At 41.4% G+C, this 23,112-nt stretch overlaps 2 long non-coding RNA genes and 8 other non-coding genes across 10 annotated transcripts; all 10 read left to right on the forward strand.

Annotated features, from left to right (window-relative positions):
- The first annotated feature begins 14,903 nt into the window (after positions 1–14,903).
- Snord114-4 (small nucleolar RNA, C/D box 114-4) lies at positions 14,904–14,978 on the forward strand. The gene has a single exon (XR_015623579.1). It is a non-coding gene; the product is annotated as a small nucleolar RNA SNORD113/SNORD114 family (small nucleolar RNA).
- A 344-nt stretch (positions 14,979–15,322) lies between these two features.
- Positions 15,323–18,981, forward strand: LOC148005473 (uncharacterized). Its single transcript, XR_015622604.1, has 3 exons — positions 15,323–16,975; positions 18,116–18,243; positions 18,859–18,981. It is a non-coding gene; the product is annotated as an uncharacterized LOC148005473 (long non-coding RNA).
- LOC120093391 (small nucleolar RNA SNORD113/SNORD114 family) lies at positions 17,599–17,673 on the forward strand. Its single transcript, XR_015623565.1, has one exon. It is a non-coding gene; the product is annotated as a small nucleolar RNA SNORD113/SNORD114 family (small nucleolar RNA).
- On the forward strand, positions 18,464–18,538 carry LOC120093385 (small nucleolar RNA SNORD113/SNORD114 family). Its single transcript, XR_015623562.1, has one exon. It is a non-coding gene; the product is annotated as a small nucleolar RNA SNORD113/SNORD114 family (small nucleolar RNA).
- A 189-nt stretch (positions 18,982–19,170) lies between the features above and the next one.
- On the forward strand, positions 19,171–19,245 carry LOC120093399 (small nucleolar RNA SNORD113/SNORD114 family). Its single transcript, XR_015623574.1, has one exon. It is a non-coding gene; the product is annotated as a small nucleolar RNA SNORD113/SNORD114 family (small nucleolar RNA).
- Positions 19,246–19,685: 440 nt separating this feature from the next.
- LOC148005474 (uncharacterized) lies at positions 19,686–23,085 on the forward strand. Its single transcript, XR_015622603.1, has 5 exons — positions 19,686–19,815; positions 20,552–20,674; positions 21,385–21,511; positions 22,123–22,247; positions 22,959–23,085. It is a non-coding gene; the product is annotated as an uncharacterized LOC148005474 (long non-coding RNA).
- On the forward strand, positions 20,156–20,230 carry LOC120093402 (small nucleolar RNA SNORD113/SNORD114 family). Its single transcript, XR_015623571.1, has one exon. It is a non-coding gene; the product is annotated as a small nucleolar RNA SNORD113/SNORD114 family (small nucleolar RNA).
- LOC120093393 (small nucleolar RNA SNORD113/SNORD114 family) lies at positions 20,869–20,943 on the forward strand. Its single transcript, XR_015623567.1, has one exon. It is a non-coding gene; the product is annotated as a small nucleolar RNA SNORD113/SNORD114 family (small nucleolar RNA).
- On the forward strand, positions 21,730–21,804 carry Snord114-13 (small nucleolar RNA, C/D box 114-13). The gene has a single exon (XR_015623561.1). It is a non-coding gene; the product is annotated as a small nucleolar RNA SNORD113/SNORD114 family (small nucleolar RNA).
- On the forward strand, positions 22,441–22,515 carry LOC120093394 (small nucleolar RNA SNORD113/SNORD114 family). The gene has a single exon (XR_015623568.1). It is a non-coding gene; the product is annotated as a small nucleolar RNA SNORD113/SNORD114 family (small nucleolar RNA).
- Positions 23,086–23,112: the final 27 nt, after the last annotated feature.

Below are 23,112 nucleotides of genomic sequence, written 5' to 3' on the forward strand. Positions count from 1 at the left end.
AGGATAGGCAGGGTAAAATGTATCATTTCTGCTTGAAGAGCTCTTAGCCATGGATGCTAGGAATGTCCCAGGACCTTTTCCTTAGATAGTTTTTTATTCAGTTATAGTCTTGTAATGTAATTAGATAAATGTGACTACTACAGTAGACATAAAAATACAGACAAAGAGTGTGAAGCCATTCAAATATGTAGCAAAGTCAGAAAAGTATGTAAATACATTACTTTAAATTCATATTCATGAAAGTAACTTCATGGATGAATGTGGACTGTGCCTTAATCTCCTTTTAACTATGTTTTGCTTTTGACATCCTAGGATGAACATGTGACCTGGCTTCTGTGTCCTGCAAGTTTCTGGCCTGACCCTTACTCCTAATGGTAGGAACATTCTGTCCAATAGAAAACAGTTCTTGGTTTAGATTTTTAAACATATACTCATTGTAACATTTGAAATGAGCGTAGATATAATTTTCAAAAGTCAACCATGGTCTAAGGGATGAATAGGGGTTGTATAAAATAACTTCTAGATAGCAATGAGGATAATTGATGTGGAGGGGCTTATTCAATTAGAAACTAATTCCAAAGACAAATGGCCTTCGGGTAGAGCCTTTGTGATTAATTCATTTATTATCCATAAATCAATGTGCCAATCAATAAAAATGTTAGGTGAGAATGAAGATAGACCAGAGATGGTGTCTCAGTGGCACGGGACATCTTCATTATCAATACAGGCTGCGGCTCAGATTGAACTCGCTCAGTTCCTGTCCTGTTACTGACCCTGCAGAGAAAGGTTAGGACTATACAATGATCTTGTTTCATACTCACAGCATATGCTTGGGCAGCCAGAGGACAACTTCTGGGAGCCCATTCTCTCCTTCCAGTCTCTGGGTCCCTGAGATTGGACTAAGGTCATCCAGGACCCTGTTTTATTTGGTATTCACATGTTTCGTTTGGCCAAAATAAATTATTTAGAGACCAGCAAGCATAAAGTAAATAAACCAAAGCATTGCCCTCCCATGAAAATATGCAAGGAAGCATGAAATGTTAATGTAAACTGTGAATATTGATGTGTGTCAAGAACAAGTGTGGGCCCAAGATCCAATCACACATATGGTGTACTGAAATATCATGCTTATGGATCAGAGCCACAAATGCAGACACACGGAGAGATGGTCATTTTCATATAGGTGTTTATGACATGAAATGTTTAATTGCTATCTGAATGAAATAATGAGTGAAGTGGTGGAAAGAAGACTCTTTGCCGGGGGGTTCTTTCTTCTTTCTCACTTTCTTTGTCTTTTCTCCAAGGAAGGATGCTTTACAGCTCCTGGAGGACCCAGCCATGCTGTTTGCTTCGTGGGCGGAGGGCATAGAAACTAAGGTGAGGAAAATTAAAGTTTATGTCCTTTCAAGTTTTTCTTAAATCATTTATTAAATTATCAGAAGCGTAACATAGGTTCCACAAGGCCAACTGGGAAAAATGATGAATATAGAATTAGCCTGGAATAATTCCATTTATGAATTCATTGATGGTAATCGAGGAACATGATATGAGTATCATAAATGATCCTAAAGGCATGAAGAATATTCATCACTCAGGTTTTATGAATCATTGTTTTTAAAATTAGGACCATTGAATTAATTACTTCTTTAATAAACACATGTCAATGAGTGTGAACAGAAGAGGTTCTAGTCCAGACTAATGAGGGTGGCGCAGGGCTTATGATATATGAAGCGTGTTATGTGTCTGACATGCTGAGGTCCATTTATATACATAAAACCATGAATTTTACTAGCAAATATGCTCAGTCCAAATGTATTTTTTCTTTAAGGATGGTAGACACAAAAAACAATTCAGCTGTGATGGTTTTCCTTAGAGATGATTAGCAAGTATTTCCATACCTCACAAGGGATGGCATGACAGGGATGTGAGGGGCAGCTTGATAACTCAGTGATGTCTTCCCTAAGTGTGTTAATTGTTTAATAATGCAGTATGGTGATTAGTCATAGAAGAACCTGTTACAACAAGTGATTGCAGATCTAGATGATAAGCAGGGTCTTGCCTCTAAGTTTCTAACCATTGCATTGATTTTATTAGTGAATTAGTTATTAGTGAATTAGTAAATTGTGTAGTAATCACATGAAGGAGGAGGTCTGGCCCAGGACCATTCTTAAACTGGTCACATGTAAGTCAGTAAGGATGAATAATTTATGTGTGGAACTGTAAGGCACAATCATGTAGACAACTTTCAGGAACACACGAGGACGTTATTCCCACTTTTGTGTTCTTGAATAAAAAAAATTTTTAAAGCAATAATATTTAAAATGTATCCCTTGAAAATATTGTACATGTATATAGTACATCTAGGTCATATCCACCTCCAACTCCCTCCCTCTAGTTTTCCCTCTGCCCCCTAAACACAACTTATGCCCAACTTCATATCTTTTCTTTATAAAAGTTTCTGTTTCTAAAGGTATAACTCATTTAGCCTGATTAATGTTGCGTGTAGGCACATGGGACTGAGGACATCCACTGGGGCATGGACAGCCTACGTGTGACTTTAAATACATCCCCAGACTTCTTTTAATGTAGCTGCTATTGAATAAATAAACCCATGAATTAACAAGAAATGAGAAGTATGGTACTATGCGTTGTTTCGGCGCACAGTAAGGAAAAAATGCTGATCGGAGTTATCCTGTTGCTCTTCAGATGAGGATAGGAATCGCTACCAGCCCCAGTTAATGATTTGTGTCAGGAGCAGGCTTCTGTAGCGTGTTGGTAGAAAACTGAGTAGATAGCACATTAATGGATACCTACAGGACTGTGTCAGCAAACAACTAAACAACAGATTAATGAAAACCTGTTCTTTTCTTTCCCTTCTATCCTCCGCCCTCTTCACTGCTGAACCACGGGTTGACACTGAGATCATACGTCAGACTCCTGTGAGTAACTAAGGTCTTGCATTGATTGGGGGCAGTTGTTTTTACACCTTCTTGGTACTTTTGATTTGTATGAAATGTGAAGAGTCCTATTGCCAGAGAGCAATAGAATTTGAGGTGTTGCAATGCCTGGTGAAGAACAGAGCTGGGGTTCATCAGCTAAGGATAGAATACAAGGGTTTTGCATGTCTTGGCCTTGGGATTTGGGAATCATGTATTTATTTCAGTGGAATCAGTGAAGAAATCATTTGTTCACTGACAGTGCAATAGTAAATGGGGAGAGGGAAACTTAAACATGGACCGACAATAACTGTTGGTTTGGTTTGAATTGTAGCAATGATGTCCATATAGAAGAGAATCTAGCCAATTGTCTGTCTTTCAGGTGGACAGGTAATCTCAATGTTGACTTTGCCTCTCTGCTTTGTACCTCTCAGGATGACCCACAAACTGCTGTGAGAAGCTACAAGCTCCTGAGTGTTTAAAAGTGGGGCCATGGTGAGGAACAGAGACAATGCTATGCTGGGCGCTTCTTTTTAAGAAATCCAACAACGGCTGGTAAGTACCAATTGTAATCCAACAGTGGTCAATGATATTATAGATATGATACATTGTATTGACAGATAGATTGGATTGATCAATAGGTTTTATACTTAAAGTGCCTGGTAACAGATACATTCAATGACATAAGCAAACATGTAGCTGAATTTTAGGAATAATTATAAGTCTTTCCCTCCCTTGAGACTTATGGTTCACAGGCTATTACTCTTAGGTTAGTTTTAGTAAAGAAATGAAAAATCAATTAGTAAGCAACTGTAAATTTTTATTTAATGAAAAAAGACATCCCAATGTTTTGGCCCAATGATTACAATTAGTGATATATCAGAGTTCACACAGGATGTCTGACTATGTGTGTCTGGAAGTGTGGGGTTTTCAGAAACAGGAAGTGTGGTCCACTTCCTGGGATCATTTGCAAATGATCCAGTGTACAAAAACCTAATTCTTTTAGTTTGGGTGGAATGTTTTGGTTTTCTGATTCATTGATACATTCATCTAAACATAAATGGCCCAAAGTCATGAATGTAATCAAATCTTATCTTGACTATTAAATCATTATATTTCCACAATGATTTTTACCACAGTACAAAGAAAAGAACTCCACGGATCCCCAAAATAAACCTTTTCTATTACCTTTCACTGGAAATGAACCTATTGTCAGATAATAGAAGTTCTCAGCAGACTTGTCTGGGGCCTCAGTAGCTTGTTGCTGAGTGCTAATTTGTCATAAGCAAATCAATAAACACAAGTGCTGTGAATGAGGACGGATGAGCCAAGTAAAGTGCAGCCTCGTTAAGAGCTTGTTTCCCAGAGCACGGCTTGTTATTCTGTATCTCTACCACTGCTGTCTGTGGATAAAAATAGAAGCCTGTGGCCCACGTCAGCAGCCAGCTTACACGCATCTGCGAGCACGCTGTGTCTCTGTCCAAAGTACTTGTGACTTCATATGGTTTTGACCTTTAGCAAATTAGAAAAAGTTACGTAAATATCCAAATTTAAAAAAAGAAAAAGATAAAGAAAGGAAACTGACCTAGCTATGTACCAAGGGTGAGTACATTGTATGCCATGTATTATGAATTCATTATTATGCTACAACAGAGTCCCAATTAAAAAGAAATCAAGGTTCCTTATTCATTTACATAGCTGTCCGTTGTTTGGTTTTAAATTGCCCCATCGATTCCACGTTTCTGCATTAGCACATCTGTGGCCCAGGTATTTAAAGTTTATAACAGACACATACTAAGCACATTGAGACAAGTATCTAAAGCAAATTAAACAGTGTCCGTGTATAGTCAATGGGATGTTTATGTTCTGCTTTTTACCATCTAGTCAGTAGTTCCTGAAGGCAGTATGATAGAACTTGTTCCAGTAAGTTCCAAGGGTGACACACACCACTGCAAGCAGTTGCAGGGCCCCTGCCTTTACTTGGGGTGTTTGCTTAAGATATCCACTAAGTTGTTAGTGAAAGTCACTGTTGTAATCAGAAATATGTCATGGCTAATGTGCTTCTCCTGGGTCAGTTGTGGGTTCCAGGCTGTGGGTTTTATTACAAAAAAGAAGACATTAAATAATTATTCATAGGAAAAAAGCCAAATATACTGTATAGAATATATTTTATAGTATCTTAGCACTCCTTTTTTTTTAATATTGTGTACAATGAATGCATCTTGGATGAGGCAGGGAAAAGCCAACACTCTTCCTCCGTGCAAGTTTTCACTTACATTCACTGTGTTCAAAATGTACGGCTGGCTATACACAGAGCCAATGTCCAGAAACCAAGTCTGCCTGAACAGCAGATTGCATTTGTGCCCCATTAGCATTTCTCATCCCACCAACGCCTGCCTTTTCCCACTCACTTTATTTCATGTCTTGAGTGCGTGAGTGTTTGTGATTGTGTGTAAAAAGTTGACTCACTCTCTAACTATTTTGTAAGAGATAAATGTGTTTAATATGGAATACATTATAGAAGATAAATACTTTGGGAAGGAAGAATACAAAGATATACATACTGGTCAGTGTCAGAGACACTAATGCTGAGTTCTTCTGTCAATGGGAAGAGGGACACAGATGACACAGGGAAAGACAAGAGACCTAACTGTGTTAATGACCAAGGCTTCCATGACCTTCTGAGTTCCCTGCAAGCAGGGATTTGCAGGTTTGTCTCTGTAGTCATGAGTACACAGATTTTGATAAATCTGCGGCTCATCTTCTCAGTCTCAATTGCATCATAGATTTGATTTTATTATTAAAAATCAGCAAATGAAAGACAACAGAAATGAGACAGTGTATATATAATGAAATGCATGAGCGATGGGCAGGAATGGCAGCCCAAGGTGGTGTGAGAGTTAGTATTAATGTGTCCTAGGCCCCTGGATGCCCACTAAGCATGCAGTGGGGTTGTTTAGACTGCCTTTTGGGCTATGGGTAAGTGGGTTGAGAAATGACGTGGGGTAGTCAGGGTTCTTACTTTGGGTCCATGAAGAGTTCAACTATTCATATGCTTAAGAAAATCTACACAACAAACCAAAACCTAACAAACAAACAAAAAAACAACCCACCCCCCCAAAAATATATCTCAAAGTAATAAATACTAAAATGACTTAAGAAAATGGCATTTGAAAGGCAGGTGTCCAAGGAATGACTCTCAATAGGGGGTTGGCTTTGTTTGTTCGTTTGTTTGTTTGTTTGAATTGTTGTTTCTTCCAGAGAGGGTTTCACTGTATAGCTCTGGTAAGCCTGGAACTCACTCCGTATGCAGACAAAGCTGCTCTTGACCTAATAGAGATCCCCCTATACTAGAGGACCTCTGCCTCCTGGGTTTTGTGGTTAAGTGCCAGGACACTTGGTCTCTCAATATTTTATTAGCATCATTTTACATGTGCTTCAGAATAAATACGCCGAGCTAACTGAAGCAAGGCCATGAAATCAAGTGCTTGGGAAGAGAGAGATGAAAATCAGTAATAAGGCAATATTTTCCAGTGTTTAGTGGCAGGTGTTTATTGTTTACTAGTTAGAAAAGTAACAGATGAATGTAGACAGGGGAGGGGAAGGGTTCAAATCCTGACCCAGGACAGTGGCTATGACTGAATTTCCATACCATAACTAATGAATAGTTCATGACAGAAACTCTGGTTTAGTTCAGAGACAGAGACTGGTTGCATTAGCTTTGCTGGGACTGATCCTGTGGAAACATCAGCTATCACAAATGTCATGTTCTTTGTAGTTTTGTGCTTCATGAATTTCGATTGTTATTACAAAAAGAAATCAATGGCCACTTTTACACTCTAATTATGTAAAGAAACCCTATGAAGTTTGTCCAAATTTTAAAAACATGAGGGGTGGTAAGAAATATTATTACTGTAATTTGCAAACACTGAAGTCCCTGTGTCAGTGGTTCTAGGGAGCTGTCTCATTGTCCAAGGTTGCACAGATGGAGAAATCCTAACCAGTACTGTTCTCCTGAATCAGTGATTTGGACTGTGGAGGTACAGGTGGTCATTGTTGTTGCAAGAAGAGAAATACTGTGGGTTTACAAATCATTTTCTCTTGTTATGACTTGGTATTAAATCTCAGATAGTTCTTTTGCTTAAGAGAGAATATATGGGTTATAAAACATTGATCAATGTGTGAAATGAAGGTTGGAGGAAACAGGAAGATCTCCTACTCTGCACCAACTCTGGGTCCATGCTCACCCATGGCTGCCTATGGTGCCTGTATATCTGAAACTGAGGTCACAAGGAGAAACTTAATCCATTTCTTTCACTTTGAAGTGTTTCTATAGACAGAATTTTATAACATGGATTATTTTATGGTTACATATTTTTATTTTATTCTCATTTCACCATAGGATGAATGGGGAAAAATCAATTAAATAAAATCAGTGAGGTAGGGGTTGGGGATTTAGCTCAGTGGTAGAGCGCTTGCCTAGGAAGCGCAAGGCCCTGGGTTCGGTTCCCAGCTCCGAAAAAAAGAACCAAAAAAAAAAAAAAAATCAGTGAGGTTACATCAAGTCCATAGTGTTCATGGAAATTTTACTAATATATACTGAAGATGGGCCTCGTCCAAAAGGAAGTCAAAGGAATGTACATTTGACCACATGGTATGGCTCCATACTCAAGAATAGCCATACTGTGTGAGTGAAGGATCCTCCATGGTCAGAATTCTGCACCATGCTAAGGAGAGTGATTCCAATGTGAACTGAAGACTTCTTGTCTTGGCTTGGGTGTCTTGAAGTATCATTGACCAAGTGTCTGTAGAGTATCTAATGATGGCCAACTGAATACCTATGGGACAAATAGGCACTGCATGAAACTTTTCATTCTTAATAAAAATATGGAAACCATCATGAATTAATGCAATGACAGGTCAATGTTAAAGAGTCCATGAACAAATTAACAATGATAGCTATAATAATAACAGCCCTCCCCTTTGGGAGGGGTATGGATCATGAGTCTTATAATTATGCTTCATTGATCAATATGACAAGTAGAAATGTTATAGAAAGGAGTACTCAATCCTGGACCATTGGTGATCAATGTTGCCATATGAGACAGGCAGTGCACTCTGGGCCCAGCTTCGTGCCCAGTTTTCTATGTTTGAAATAATTCTGTCAGTAAGATGGGATGTATTTGTTTTTAGTTTGCATGTTCATTTATTTCCGTCCTGTTAGTTTGAAAGCATTGATCTCTGGGTAGGAATATCTTTTGTATTTTCATGTCTTTTTTGGCTAGAGATGAGGTAGACAGTATAATTAATAGATAATAGTCAATGTCTGGGTCAAGGAAAAGAGCAACAAAGGGCCTCGAGATAATGACTTCTTACATGGCCAACCAAAGGAAGGATGACAACAAAACTAAAATAGATTAGCCTATCTTTTAATGAGCTGCCTTGCTTTGTTTTGACGTCCTGGGCCTGGATACTCTGAGCCAGGGGATGCATCTTTCCATGGGCTTCAGCTCCGTGGTTACGTGAATGTGTCAGAAATATGAAATGCTTCCGAATAATAACCACTGTGACTGTTTTGACTTTCCAACAGCATTAAAGTTAGCTAAAGAAACAGAAATGTGCCTATGGTAAACATTAGACTTGAATTATATATTGCACTGAGTCCTTTGTATGAATCCCTGAGGTTGGTTTATTCAATGCATCTGGAAGCAATTACATAGGAACATCCTAGTGGCTGTTCAAGAGTCTACTTTTTATTACATTTACATATTTTTTAATATATGAAATAATCAACAAACTAATGTGCAGTAGAGAAAGAAGACCTTTCTGGTTGTCACCTTACTTAGTATACCACACTGAATCCACCTAGCTCTGACGCAGTATCCATGGATCCACCTTGACCATCTGTGCCTCCCTCCTTCCCACCTTGCCTGGAAGCCACCACTGAACTCTCATCTTGCCCGAGATCAGTTTCAATGTAAATAGATCACTTGCCCTTTCTGTGCCTAAATTATTTCTCTTAATTCCATTCATCCCATCTATGGTGCCATTTTTTTAAAACACTAGTTTATGTCCAAATAGAATCTGACAAGTGCTTAGTAATTTACTTGACCATGCACTGGTGATGAGATTCACGCTCACACACACTTGGGTAGCACTAATTTTAGACTCCAAATACTGTTTTAACCGAACAGAAACCATAAATTTGAGAGAGACACGAGGGTCATCCCAGAATGAGTAGAGTATTAGTTATGAACAAAATACACTGTATACATGTACGAAATTCTTTTAGAATATATAAAATATTTAAAAGCCATAATTATAGAAGATTGAAGAAAAATAGGTATCAGAAAGAGAAGCAATGCTTTGATTTAGAATGCAAAGTGGACTCGGGCCCCTTTGGTAGCCAGTGAGGTCAGATGTGTCAAGCATCATCCTGAGCTTATAAATCATGTTTATTGATGTGCTTTAATTAATAGCTTAGAATAAAAATAGACATGCTGTAATTAAAAAGGCAAACATGAACCATTGATGCTGGCTGCTGTCAATTTGAATAAAATATGCCTGGACTCTGGAGTTGAATGCCAAAGTAATACAGTTCATTGCCCCCATGAGACAGTCTTTCAGAAAGATTTGGCAATATCCTAGGATCTGGGTCCTGTCCTTAGTGTCAAAATTAGATGAAAAAGGATACCAGTCATTCAATTGATGAAATATTGTCCATTGACAAGAATACATAGACAGGAACATTATAATATGTTAGGAAAAGAGGTCCAAGTTCACCTGTCTGACGTCATCACTGCCTATTTTGTGGCTAAAGATGGTATGGACTTTCTATGGGAAGGTGCCAGTGTTCTCAATATATAGAAAATTTCAAATTCTCTTTTCTGCAAACTGAAAAACCAAACCCATATCCTGTTAAGTTAATGAATGTAGAGATGAGTCTCTTCAGTCAGTGGTTCTGTGGGTTGCAACCCCTGTGAGGAGGGATCAAATGACCTTTTCACAGGGGTTGCTTATCAGATGTTTAAATTACAGTTCATATAAGATTCGAAATAGCAACAAGATAATCTTTCGGTTGTGGGGGATCACGAGAACATGAGAAAAGTGGAGAACCACTGCTCTAAGCTAAAGATAAAATTAAAGACCAGTGGGTAGAGTGTCTCAATGTTTTCCTACAACATATTTTAAAGCATGTTTTCTATCTCCTTCTGTTCCCCATGGTCCTGTGTATGTTGATGGAGTTCTCCATGGTAGAGTTCTCTATGGTCTGTTTCTGTTGGGAGCCTGGAGGATGATGTAAGTAATATTTCTAATTCCTACTTTGGTTTGGGTGGTCAATTTAGGGAGAATACGTTGTATTTTTTAATTTTTATGGTGTAATCACGTGAGGAAAACTGAAGCCACCTTTACATTTTTAGATGAAAATGAGTAAGTATACTGATTACTGTTGTGTATGAAGAGCTAAGGATCATTAACTGAAGACATCTATTGACCCAGACATCATTCTGGATTACAACCAGCCGTGTTCTTATTGGGCTTTTCCAATCATAGGCTTTTAGAAACATTATTAGTTACTCAATAGATTGGTTAACACACAGTATAGAAATAAGTGAAGGGGTGTCAGGGGATGAATTCTGACTGAATGTCATGTGTTTATAACTCTGAGGTCTAACGGGATGGATATGTTAAGAAGCAAGGGTTGGAGGGGGTGAGTGTAGTTTTTCGTCCCCTGCTCTGATCTGTACTCTTCAGAATGGATGATCTAGAGAGGGTGGGTTCTTCTCTGGTCCTCTCCTTGGTGCTCACATCCCTTCTCTTCATTGTGAGCGAGAGTTAAGTTTGTTTGCTCAGTTCTACACAGGATGATTGAAACACTTACTGATTTTTCCATTCATGAAGAAATGCGGACTGTAACCAAAAGATGTGGTGGTTGACAGGTTTTATTTGTAGACAAATGTTAGGGACTTTCCTACATTCTTCCATTTTGTGGCTTATATATTTTCCATGTTGACGAAACAATCCACAAGGGTAAAATGTATTAGTGAATAGAGATCCATCCGGCATCTGATGCCTCCTAATGGCTGTGGCATGCGAGGTACACATTTGAACATCATATGTCTAGAACTCTGAGGTCTCACACAAATGGACAGGGCCTTATTTAAATGTGGGCCCTGTGTATCCATTATAAGGGTTTCATTTAATATCTTTGGGTTCATTAGTTTAAAATATTATTATAAAAGATTCAAGGCAGTTTGAAGAAACAAATGTATGTGTAGAGATGACAAAGGTAAAAAAAATATCTCATCATTAAAATAGCTAGCTAGGATATAAGTATTAGGACCTTTTAAATATTATTTATTTATTTATTTTTTATTTATATGAGTACACTGTAGCTGTCTTCAGACACACACCAGAGGAGTGCATCAGATCCCATTACAAATGTTGTGAGCCACCATGTGGTTGCTGGGAATTGAACTCAGGACCTCTGGAAGAGCAGTTAATACTCTTAACTGCTGAGCCCTCTCTCCAGCCGGGGTTGTTTTTATCTAATGAGGTCTCCCTATTTGGTCCAGGCTGTTTTCAAATTCTCAAACTTATTGTGTAAGACAGTCAAGTGCTGGAATTGTGTTCATCAGTCATCAAGCCTGTTACATCAGAAATTATTCTGGACTAAGGATGATGCAGGCAAGTCCTTCTCAATCATTAAAATATATCAATTATAAATTTGAAGCTCGTTAAGAAGAAAATGAATAGATAGCTTTGCAGTGAATCTGTAGAAGGGGATGGTAAAGTGTCATAGTAATATGAGTTAATAGAGAGACAATGTCCAACTTCTGCTTTGTACTCCTCAGACGGAGGCCCTGGACTGAGCAGGAAGCTCCCTTCACTGATACTCCCTGCCATGCCGTGTGTGCACTATAACAGCCAACAATCTTATTTTCCTTGTTTAATTGATTAAAGGTGCCCATAGTGTTGATTGTGTTTTTAAAATCATAAACTGATGGCTTTAACAGTGGAGTGGGGGTGGGGAGCAGAAGAAACATGAAGCAACTAGAAAGTAGTTTTCCCCTCACTCTGCCTGAGCACAAACAGAAATGATTTTGAACCAAGTGGTGCCTGCGGGTGTCTCGCTACATGCTTACTTTGTGTGAGTTTCCAGTTCCCTCATCATATCCGTTCCCTCATCATAATTTCCTCATTATCCTGCAAACCCACTGTCCTTTTCCCAAGCCCTTCAAGATATTAAGCAACTGTCACCTAGAGTTGCTCCACATCACATAAGGCCATCGAACTGTAACTTAGCGACTTTTCTTCATTTCTCTCTTCTCACTTTACCATCTGGTAACTATCACTCCACTGTCAACTCTCTGCAGATGAACTCTTTCGTGTCCCACATGAGTGAGACCATATTGTGTTTGTCTTTTTGTGCTTGGCCTATTTCCTTCGATATGATCATCTCCAGTGCCATCCAATCACTAAAAATTATAGAATGCCATTCTCCTTTACGGCTGAAAGAACCTAACATGTTTCTTATACCTAAAGCAGTTGTTCTTAACCTTCCTGATGCTGCAGTTCTTTTATGCAGTTTCTTGTGTTGTGGTGAACTCCCTCCCATAAAATTATTTTCATTGCTACTCCACAACTGTAATTTTGCTACGGTGATTAATCATAATGTAAATATCTCCATTTTCTGACAGTGTTAGATGGCCCCCGTGAGCAAGTTATTTGACCCCCAAAGGGGTCACAGCATACAGAGTGAGAGCCACTGAACTGATCTAGACTAAATAAGGAGCCCAAGATTCAATACCCAAAACCCAAAGCAGTAAATCACGTTCATTAGACATAAGTATGCACGCCTCAAAAAAAAAAAGTATACAGATAGCCAAGTAGTCTATGAAAGAATGAACTGTGTGATCAATCGCCAGAAAAGTGAAAACCCAATTAAAGCAAGAAAACCCCTCACTCCAGTAAGAAAGACTGCTATCAAGAAAGACTGTTGGTAGCAATGACTGGCAATGGGGGAGAAATCAGGTTTCCTTTGAACGTTGTTGATGGGAATATACATTAATTGAATGTTATAGAAATAGCATTGAGGGTTCTCAAACAAAAGCCCTCAACAAACAGAGTTTCTAATAACCCAACCAACCCTCTAATATGTAAAGAAAATTGTGGTGCCTTTGTCTCAAATATATATATATATAGTATATACATATATATATTATATATAATATATATATATATATCTCCTTATACCCTTCCATGTTCTCTGCAGTGCTATCTAAAAGGGCTAAGTTGGGACAGACTGAGTAGCCTCTGGTTGATGTGTGGATGAGAGAATGTGGTAGATACATGCTTGGGACACTACTACTCATCCAAAAAGAAGTTAACTGTAGCCTCATGAGAGAGTGAACTCAGTTGTTGTGTTTCCTGATTGATCACTGCCACACTGAGGCCAATTAACAAACGATAAAGTCTCAAGAAAATAAGATTCTACAGACAGATGTTAACCTGTCAAGCATCACGTTCTTAGAGTTTTGTAAACTGAACTATTTTATTGATTGACTCTAATTAGTAACATAGATTAAAGTAAATTCGAGTTTGAAAACAAGACGCTAAAACATGGACTGGGGGTGATGGCAATTGAGAGTGAGTCTCATTCACTGCTTGAAACATCTGAACTCTAATAGCCCAAGAAATTCATGATAGTTCATTTTCTTGGAGGAAGACATCCCCGAGACCCACAGTTCTCAACATGTGGGTCACAGACCTTTGACCATTACATAGGGGTCACATATCAGATATTTACACTATGATTCATAATAGTAGCAAAATTATAGTGGTGAAGTTGTGACAAAATAATTTATGGTTGAGGGTCACCACAACATAATGAGCTGTATTAAAGTGTCACAGCATTGGGCAAGCTGAGAGCCGCTGTGCTAGACATATTTAGGAATCCCTAAGGACTTTGAGCTTGGTACCTGTGTTGATATATGTTAATTTTGTCATTAGAATTAAGAAGTGGAACTATAATTCAAACAGCAACTGATGTATTAATCAAATTCAAACATATGCAGTGTGTTGGGGGCACTTTGATATGCAAACAGTGAGGCACAATGGGCAACGGTCATAACTCCCACACTTTCATCCTCAGCTAGTATAGACAGCAGGTGGTGGAGCCTTTCTCAGCAGCTGGGTGTGGGGCTATGTTAAATTGGTTTCTAATTTAAATTGTTCCCATATCTTTTGTTACAGTAAGAGCTTGCACTGTTAAATGAATGAGTAAATAAGTCAGCTGAGAAAGCAAAGCTAAAAACCAAAGGTCTGTGGGAAGGCTCTCCCTGCTTTTCATCTTCTTTATGTGCATCTGCCCTGTTCTGTGCTCTTCCCAGTGCTCTCCCACCGGAGCCTGGGATGGAATTCTCTGTGGTTGGGGCTCAGTGGTCGGGGCTCAATGGTGTGTCTCTCACTGGAACCTGTAAATCAGGGTAAGTAATAGGCACAGATCTTGTTTTGGTTTCCTTGGACAATTTCCTTTCTGTTTTAGACATAGGCAGACGTAGAAGTTCTAGTGCACTCATCTTGGGACTATGATGAATATTTTAACTGAGTAATTGGTATAATGAAAAGCCAAGCTCAGTCAATTAAAGGCAGTGGGGGTTCTATCCCCAAATACTGTATTCTTGTTATCTGTATCTATCTATCTATCTATCTATCTATCTATCTATCTATCTATCTATCTACATAGATAGGTATAACAATACTATAATTATAGATAGATACACTATATAAGACAAGTAATTTAGCTAGCTAGATGATAGATAGGTAGATAGGTAGATAGGTAGATAGGTAGATAGATAGATAGATAGATAGATAGATAGATAGATAGATAGATAGAATCATTGCCTTCCACAGCATTACTAGTAGGTTAATGTAAATAAGAGTGAAGAGATATTGAGCTATCCCAGGATAAGTGATCATAACTGTCAGTGTATGAGACTTAAATAATGATTAACATGTATCTCAAACCCTGAGGCTCAATAAAAGATAAATATGTAAGCATGAACCTCTGGAACAGGGCTCATTTCTTATTCTCTGCTTTGTTCTCTACCAGAATTGCTACTCCTAGGTAGTAGGGTTTCTGCGTATTTCACCCATTCATTCATATATCTCTTGATCTTGGGACAAATATAAATAGTAATTAATTTTTTTACGGTTCTGATGGCACTGAAGATTATCCTTTGCATTAGCGAATAGTGTAAAACCTAACCACATGGTATATTTACAGTTCATATGACGTAGCATATAAAGTCACGTGTGTGACCTTGCCAAATTTAATGTCAATTTGTTGTTGGAAGCACTAGAGCAATTGTATGATAGTATATGGCATTGAGGAAAGTCATTGAATAATTCAGTTCTAGCAGGAAAAAAAACAGAGATGTGCATTAGTGGTCCTTGTAGGTGTATGTCACAGCTATACACATGATGGCATTCTTTGAGTAGAGGCTCTTTAGAAAACATGTTAGGGATCTACGATGTTAATGATGACTGTAGTTGACATGGACTCGTGATATCTTATTTAGAGCAGTGATAAGCACACACATAAGTCAATGATCCTTATTTGATTAGATGTATTCTGCAAATAGACTACTCTATGGTAATACGGGTGCTTCTTTAATGGTGGTCACGAATGTCAAGAAAAGCTTTGGCTAAAACAAACAGGTTACCTACACCGGTATTATTACTATACCTCATATGCCTGTGTTGAACTTGCATTCCCAGTTAAATATTAATTAAGGCAAGACTCGGAAATCTTATGTTGCTCTAGTATAAAACAATCAAATCAGTAGAAATAAGTAATGTGGACTCTCCCTGGAATGGTTGATGACAGCTGTCTTACATGTACATGTCAGATGACAGGAGCTGGTGTCTGAAAGCTGAGAGCGTTGATGTGGTATAGATAGTTTGCATTATTTAGCAGAGAGAAGTAAGGGGCAGAGAGATGGCTAAGCAGAGAAAGCCTAATTACCCTAGTTGGAGACTTAGAACCACAGATTGGAAGGAAGAATAGGGTCCCCTAAAGTTCTCCTATTTTTTCCACTGCTCTTTCCCTCAACTCAGAGAAATAAGCATCATAAAAATGAATGTGAAATATGATTGCATTAGGCCAAATGTGACCAATGAAACAAATTAAATTATCACAAACTAGACGATTGAATTGGCCATGCCCGTAAAACCATGATTCATCACTGAAGGAGAATTTGCATGAGCTTTTTTCTCTGTCTGAGGGGCGCTCCCGGCTTGTTTCAGTGTTTGAGAAACACAGTAGGGATTTCCACTGTTATCAGTGAATACGTGAGTCTGAACAGCCAGTAAGGAGAAAAGTGAAGGCAGGAGAGTAGAGATACACCCACTGGATTGGGAACACAGAGGCTGTAAGTCAAAGAGGACACATGCCCCTGTTCATCTAGCAGCAGGACTGCACCCCATTGTCACCTCTCTCGTCTTCTAATTCCTTGAATATCAATCAAAGAGTAAATAAATATATAAAAGATGGAGGCGTCCTCCCAGGGAAATAATCAAATGCGAATCTTTTAATTTTGTGTGAACTTGGGAGAGTGTGAATTATAGATAATGTCTATATTCTTGGTTAGGGTGAATTAGTTCATGTTGTAAAACATGATTGTTAAAAGCAAATGCTTTCAAAATTGAAGATGGAATCTATGATTCATTAACTATACATGGAGTTTGGAGGGTAATTAACATACATTTTAATATATTGCTGGTCTATGAGTTCACCACATGAATAATTAAAGATTGGATGTAGATGACTGAGAGAAGTGCCAAAAAGAAGGAGATGGTACAATTATACGATATCATTTCAGTGCTGATTGGTGACTACGAGTGAACAGAAGTTGGAGGTCAAGGACACTGAGGACTTTACTGCCAAGTTAGAGATAAGCACGACGCATACAGCCTAAACCTTGTGAATCTTTGGTTCGTGGACTACATAAAGTTATCAAGGAAGATTGAGAGATGTGAGTTGGCTGAATTGAAGTTTGGTAGCTAAAGCAAGGTTCCAAAAGCGAAAAGGGAATGGTAGCAAATGCTAGAGGAGACATTTGGTAATAATATTACTCGCAAGAAAGGCTAATGCAGACAATCTGGATTAGAATGGGGTCATCCTGGACTACTTAATAATCTACTTGACTAGGAGGGAAGGTCACCCCATTCCCATAGTGAGAAAACCTGCAAGACAACGCCCTTCAAATGTAGGAATTGGGGGCCATCCTTGAGACCAAGTGTCAATATTTCTATTTCCTTCTCTGCCTTCTACCATCCAGAGAGATTTCCCAGTGATCTCAAAGGGTTGCAGTGACAGATAGATCCTGGGATGCCGTGGTAACAGTACAGAGCTGCAGCTGCAGCTTTGATCGTTCAGTGGGCACTTACTGATAGGTATGGAAGGACTAATCAGAACACCAAAACACGGGAAGTTAAGCAGAGTATGGTGAAAACCAATTAATCTAGTGTTAGCTCCAGGACTAGGCAATGAGATACCATAGCACAGGGTAGTCTTCTACAGTGTGGTCTCCCGAGCATACCACACTAGCCCACGAGTGAGCCATTTCCAAAGGCTCAAGAGAGAGGAGCCCAACTGAGGACCAATGATGAGATCTGGTGGCATCTGAGTGTTTCTCGATGACAGCCTTGTGAACAGATATCTGAGGTCAGACACAAAGCAACTTCAGCTGGGCTGCATTTTTAGGCTAGCCTATGGCCTAAGAAAAGTAACACACTTTAGGACTTTGCCCTGACTTTAACCTGTTTCCATTAGACAAGGAAACATGGCTGGCAGATAGGCAATGTTGGGGGAGAGGGCTTGGTACCATGGCCAGTGCTTACTGACAGAGCAGCACATCTTTAAAACTCCAGGGGGTGTGTTGAGTGATACTGGCAATGAAGTGCAGGCCCCATGACGTATGGCATAGTAGAGACCGAGGCCAGCCTGTTCTTTTTCCTGGGAAATAGAAATAAATTAGTGTCCCCTGGGAAGAGAAAACACAATTATTGCCTAGGCAAACTTTAAGAGCCTGGGCTCCATAACAATGGAGGGCACAGAATGATACCCACAGACCATCAAAGGTATCTCTTCTTCTCTGCCCTTTATTCTTCAGAAAAATGGACTGGACATGTGGTACAAGTGTGCTCAAATCCAGAACCCACCTAAATCTTCACTATGACAACCCTGAGACTTGCTGACATAGAGGCGACATCACGATCTTCCTTGGCCACCAGCTTATAGGTATGTGTAGTGGCAGGAAAATGTTCCTGAATTCCTGTGGTAGAATGAGAGTGCTAGAGCATTAGCACAATAGTTAGTAGTGATTTCTGGGTTGTTTTAATGGATGCTTTTTAGGCACCAGCACCCAGAATATTGTGGACCCTGATATCAGTGCTCTGCCCTCAGCACCCACTATGAAGTGAAACCATACAATAGGCTAGGGAGAGCAGGGGCCTCAACCAGGACCGGTGATGAGATCTGGTGGTGTTTGAGTGATATTCCATGACCGCCAAGTATCCAGATATCTGAGGTCAATCCCGATACCTTGCTAAGAGCTAATCTGTGGATGGAGGCCCATAGGCAGATGCCTATCCCTTGAAGACCTGTGGTGAGATGAGGGCTTGGGTGCTCTTTGACCATGGTACTCAGCATCAAAGATGGGGAAGCTTGAGGTCTGCCCTGCAGCTGGGTCAGAATGGCCTTGATGATCTACCTGAATGTGAGGGAAGGCCACACCCACTTCCTTAGAGAGAAAGTCAGGGAGACAGCACCCTTGAAATGGAGGAATTCTGAGCTATCTTAGGGAGCAGGACTCAATAATCCTTTTCCTCTTTCTGCCTTCTCCCCTCCATGAAGATGACCCTGCTGATGGCTGACGTTGCAGTGATGGACAGATCCTGGGATGCCATGGCAACCGTCCCGAGCCCATGGGGACTTGACAGCTCCAGCTCTCATCCTCCCGTGGGCACCTGCTGATAGGTATGGAGAATGTTATGATAACATGGGTGGTTAAGCAAAGTAAAGGAAGAGTTAACTTAGTACTAGCTTGAGGCAGTGTGATGCCAGAGCACTGCACAGGGAAGTCTGCTACAGTGTGGTCTCCCGAGTATGCCGCAGTAGCCAAGGAGTGAGCCATTCCCGAAGGCTCAAGAGGAAGGAGCCCAACCCGGGACCAATGATGAGATCTGGTGGCGTCTGAGTGTTTCTCAATGACAGCCTTGTGAACAGATATCTGAGGTCAGACACAGAGCAACATGACTTGGTCCTTCCATGAGAACTAGCTTCTTTACTTTGAGTCACAAGAGCAAGTTCGAACTCTCTTGTCAACTTGGCTTCAGAAGCCAACCAATTGCCATGAGCCATGAATACGTGGTGGGCCAATAGGTAAAGTCAGGGTGAACCAAGTGTGGCCATAACCTGTGCCTTGTTGGGCAACTGCACAGCTTGTAGTCTCCTGTGGGTGCACTGACTGATGGGGCAACGACGTGCTGGCCCCGTGCAGGGTGCCACAATGTAGACAGAGGTCAGCCACTTTCTTGGCCAATGGCAAGAAATTGGTTTCTCCTGCTACTAGAAAAAATAGGTACAGCCTAGGGAAAGCCGGTGTTGTCTAACTAGAGAGGTCATGGAGTAGTACCCACAGAGGCTCAGCAGTGTCTGTCCCTTCTCTGCCCTGTACCCTTTAGAAAAGCTGACCCAACAGATGGTACCAGCATGCTGAGATCTGGAATCAACCTTGCTTCCTTGCTGTGACCACCCCAAGCTCTGCTGACTGAGAGGACATCTTAATCTTCCTCGGTCCTGAGGTTATAAGTATGTGTACTGTCCGGAGAGTGTTTCTACCTTAGTGCAGTAGCATGCGAATGTTAGAGCATTAGCGCAATAGGTAGCAGTGATTTCTGGCTTCTTGTAATGGCTGCCATTTGGGGAGCATCACCCAGAGTATTCTGGTACCCTGTAGTCTGAGTTCTGCCCTCAACACCCACTAAGAAATGAAGCCACACGGGGTTGGGGATTTAGCTCAGTGGTAGAGCACTTGCCTAGGAAGCGCAAGGCCCTGGGTTCGGTCCCCAGCTCCGGAAAAAAAAGAACCAAAAAAAAAAAAAAAGAAATGAAGCCACACAGTAGTCTAGGGAGAGCAGGGGTCCCATCGAGGACCGATGATGAGATCTGGTGGCGTTTGAGTGATATTCCATGAACGCTAAGTATCCAGACATCTGAGGTGAATCCCGATGCCTTGCTAAGAGCTAATCTGTGGATGGAGGCCCATAGGAAGATGCCTGTCCCTTTAGGACCTGTGGTGCGAGTGAGGACTTGGGTGCTCTTTGATCATGTTACTCAGCATCAAGGATGGGACAGCTTGAGGTCGACCCTAGAGCTGGATCAGACTGGGCTTGATGATCTACCTGAATGTGAGGAAAGGCCACACCCACTGCCTTAGAGAGAAAGTCAGGGAGACAGCACCCTTGAAATGGAGGAATTCGGGGCTATCTTAGGGAGCAGGACTCAATAATCCTTTTCCTTTTTCTGCCTTCTCCCCTCCATGAAGATGACCCTGCTGATGGCTGATGTTGCAGTGATGGACAGATCCTGGGATGCCATGGCAACCGTCCAGAGCCCATGGGGACTTGACAGCTCCAGCTCGCATCCTCCTGTGTGCGCCTGCTTATAGGTATGGAGAATGTCATCATAACATGACATAGTTAAGCTAACTATGTCAAGGAAGAGTTAACTTAGTACTAGCTTGAGGCAGTGTGATGCCAGAGCACTGCACAGGGAAGTCTGCTACAGTGTGGTCTCCCGAGTATGCCGCAGTAGCCAAGGAGTGAGCCATTCCCGAAGGCTCAAGAGGAAGGAGCCCAACCCGGGACCAATGATGAGATCTGGTGGCGTCTGAGTGTTTCTCGATGACAGCCTTGTGAACAGATATCTGAGGTCAGACACAGAACAACATGACTTGGTCCTTCCATGAGAACTAGCTTCTTTACTTTGAGTCACGAGAGCAGGATCGAGGTCTCTTGTCAACTTGGCTTCAGAAGCCAACCAATTGCCATGAGCCATGAATACATGGTGGGCCAATAGGTAAAGTCAGGGCGAACCAAGTGTGACCATAACCTGTGCCTTGGTGGGCAACTGCACATCTTGTAGGCTCTGGGTGCATTGACTGATGGGGCAATGAGGTGCTGGCCCCATGCAGGATGCCACAATGTGGACTGAGGCCAGCCATTTTTCTTGGCCAATGGCAAGACATTTCTTTCTCCTGCTAACAGAAAAAAATAAGTGCAGCCTAGAAAAGCCTGTGTTGTCTACCTGGAGAGGTCATGGAGTAGTACCCACAGAGCCTCAACCGTGTCTGTCCCTTCTCTGCCCTGTACCCTTTAGAAAAGCTGACCCAACAGATGGTACCATCATCCTCAGATCTGGAATCAACCTTGCTTCCTTGCTGTGACAACCCCGAGCTCTGCTGACAGAGAGGACATCTTAATCTTCCTCGGTCCAGAGTTTATAAGTACGTGTACTGGCGGGAGAGTGTCTGCCTTAGTGCAGTAGCATGGGAATGTTAGAGCATTAGCGCAATAGGTAGCAGTGATTTCTGGCTTCTTTTAATGGCTGCCATTTGGGGAGCATCACCCAGAGTATTCTGGTGTCCTGTGGTTAGAATCTGCCCTCAGCACCCACTAAGATGTGAAGCCACACAGTAGGCTAGGGAGAGCAGGGGTCCCATGCGGGACCGATGATGAGATCTGGTGGCGTTTGAGTGATATTCCGTGAACACCAAGTATCCAGACATCTGAGGTCAATCTCAATGCCTTCCTAAGCGCTAATCTGTGAATGGAGGCCCATAGGCAGATGCCTGTCCTTTGAGGACCTGTGTTGCCAGTGAGGGCTTGGGTGCTCTTTGATCATGTTACTCAGCATCAAGGATGGGGCAGCTTGAGGTCTGCCCTAGAACTGGGTCAGACTGGGCTTGATGGTCTACCTGAATGTGAGGGAAGGCCACACCCACTGTCTTAGAGAGAAAGTCAGGGAGACAGCACCCTTGAAATGGAGGAATTCTGGGCTATCCTAGTGAGCAGGACTCAATAATCCTTTTCCTTTTTCTGCCTTCTACCCTCCAAGAATATGACACTGTGATGGCCAAGGTTGTAGTGATGGACAGATCCTGGGATGCCATGGCAACCGTCCAGAGCCCATGGGGACTTGACAGCTCCAGCTCTCATCCTCCTGTGGGCACCTGCTGATAGGTATGGAGAATGTCATCATAACACGGGTGCTTAAGCTAACTATGTAAAGGAAGAGTTAACTTAGTACTAGCTTGAGGCAGTATGATGCCAGAGCACTGCACAGGGAAGTTTGCTACACTGTGGTCTCCCGAGTATGCCGCAGTAGCCAAGGAGTGAGCCATTCCCGAAGGCTCAAGAGGAAGGAGCCCAACCCGGGACCAATGATGAGATCTGGTGGCGTCTGAGTGTTTCTCGATGACAGCCTTGTGAACAGATATCTGAGGTCAGACACAGAGCAACATGACTTGGTCCTTCCTTCAGGACTAGCTTCTTTACTTTGAGTCACGAGAGCAGGATCGAGGTCTCTTGTCAACTTGGCTTCAGAAGCCAAGCAATTGCCATGAGCCATGAATACATGGTGGGCCAATAGGTAAAGTCAGGGCGAACCACGGGTGACCATAACCTGTTCCTTGTTGGGCAACTGCACAGATGGCTTCTCCTGTGGGTGCATTGATTGATGGGGCAACGACGTGCTGGCCCCATGCAGGATGCCACAATGGGGACTGAGGCCAGCCATTTTTCTTGGCCAATGGCAAGTAATTGGTTTCTCCTGCTAACAGAAAAAATAGGTGCAGCCTAGATGAAGCCTGTGTTGTCTAACTGGAGAGGTCATGGAGTAGTACCCACAGAGGCTCAACAATGTCTGTCCCTTCTCTGTCCTGAACCCTTTAGAAAAGCTGACCCAACAGATGGTACCAGCATCCTCAGATCTGGAATCAACCTTGCTTCCTTGCTGTGACAACCCCGAGCTCTGCTGACAGAGAGGACATCTTAATCTTCCTCGGTCCCGAGTTTATATGTACGTGTACTGGCGGGAGAGTGTTTC

The sequence above is a fragment of the Rattus norvegicus genome, chromosome 6 (assembly GCF_021556685.1).
Source record: "Rattus norvegicus strain SHRSP/BbbUtx chromosome 6, alternate assembly SHRSP_T2T, whole genome shotgun sequence".
NCBI lineage: Eukaryota > Metazoa > Chordata > Mammalia > Rodentia > Muridae > Rattus > Rattus norvegicus.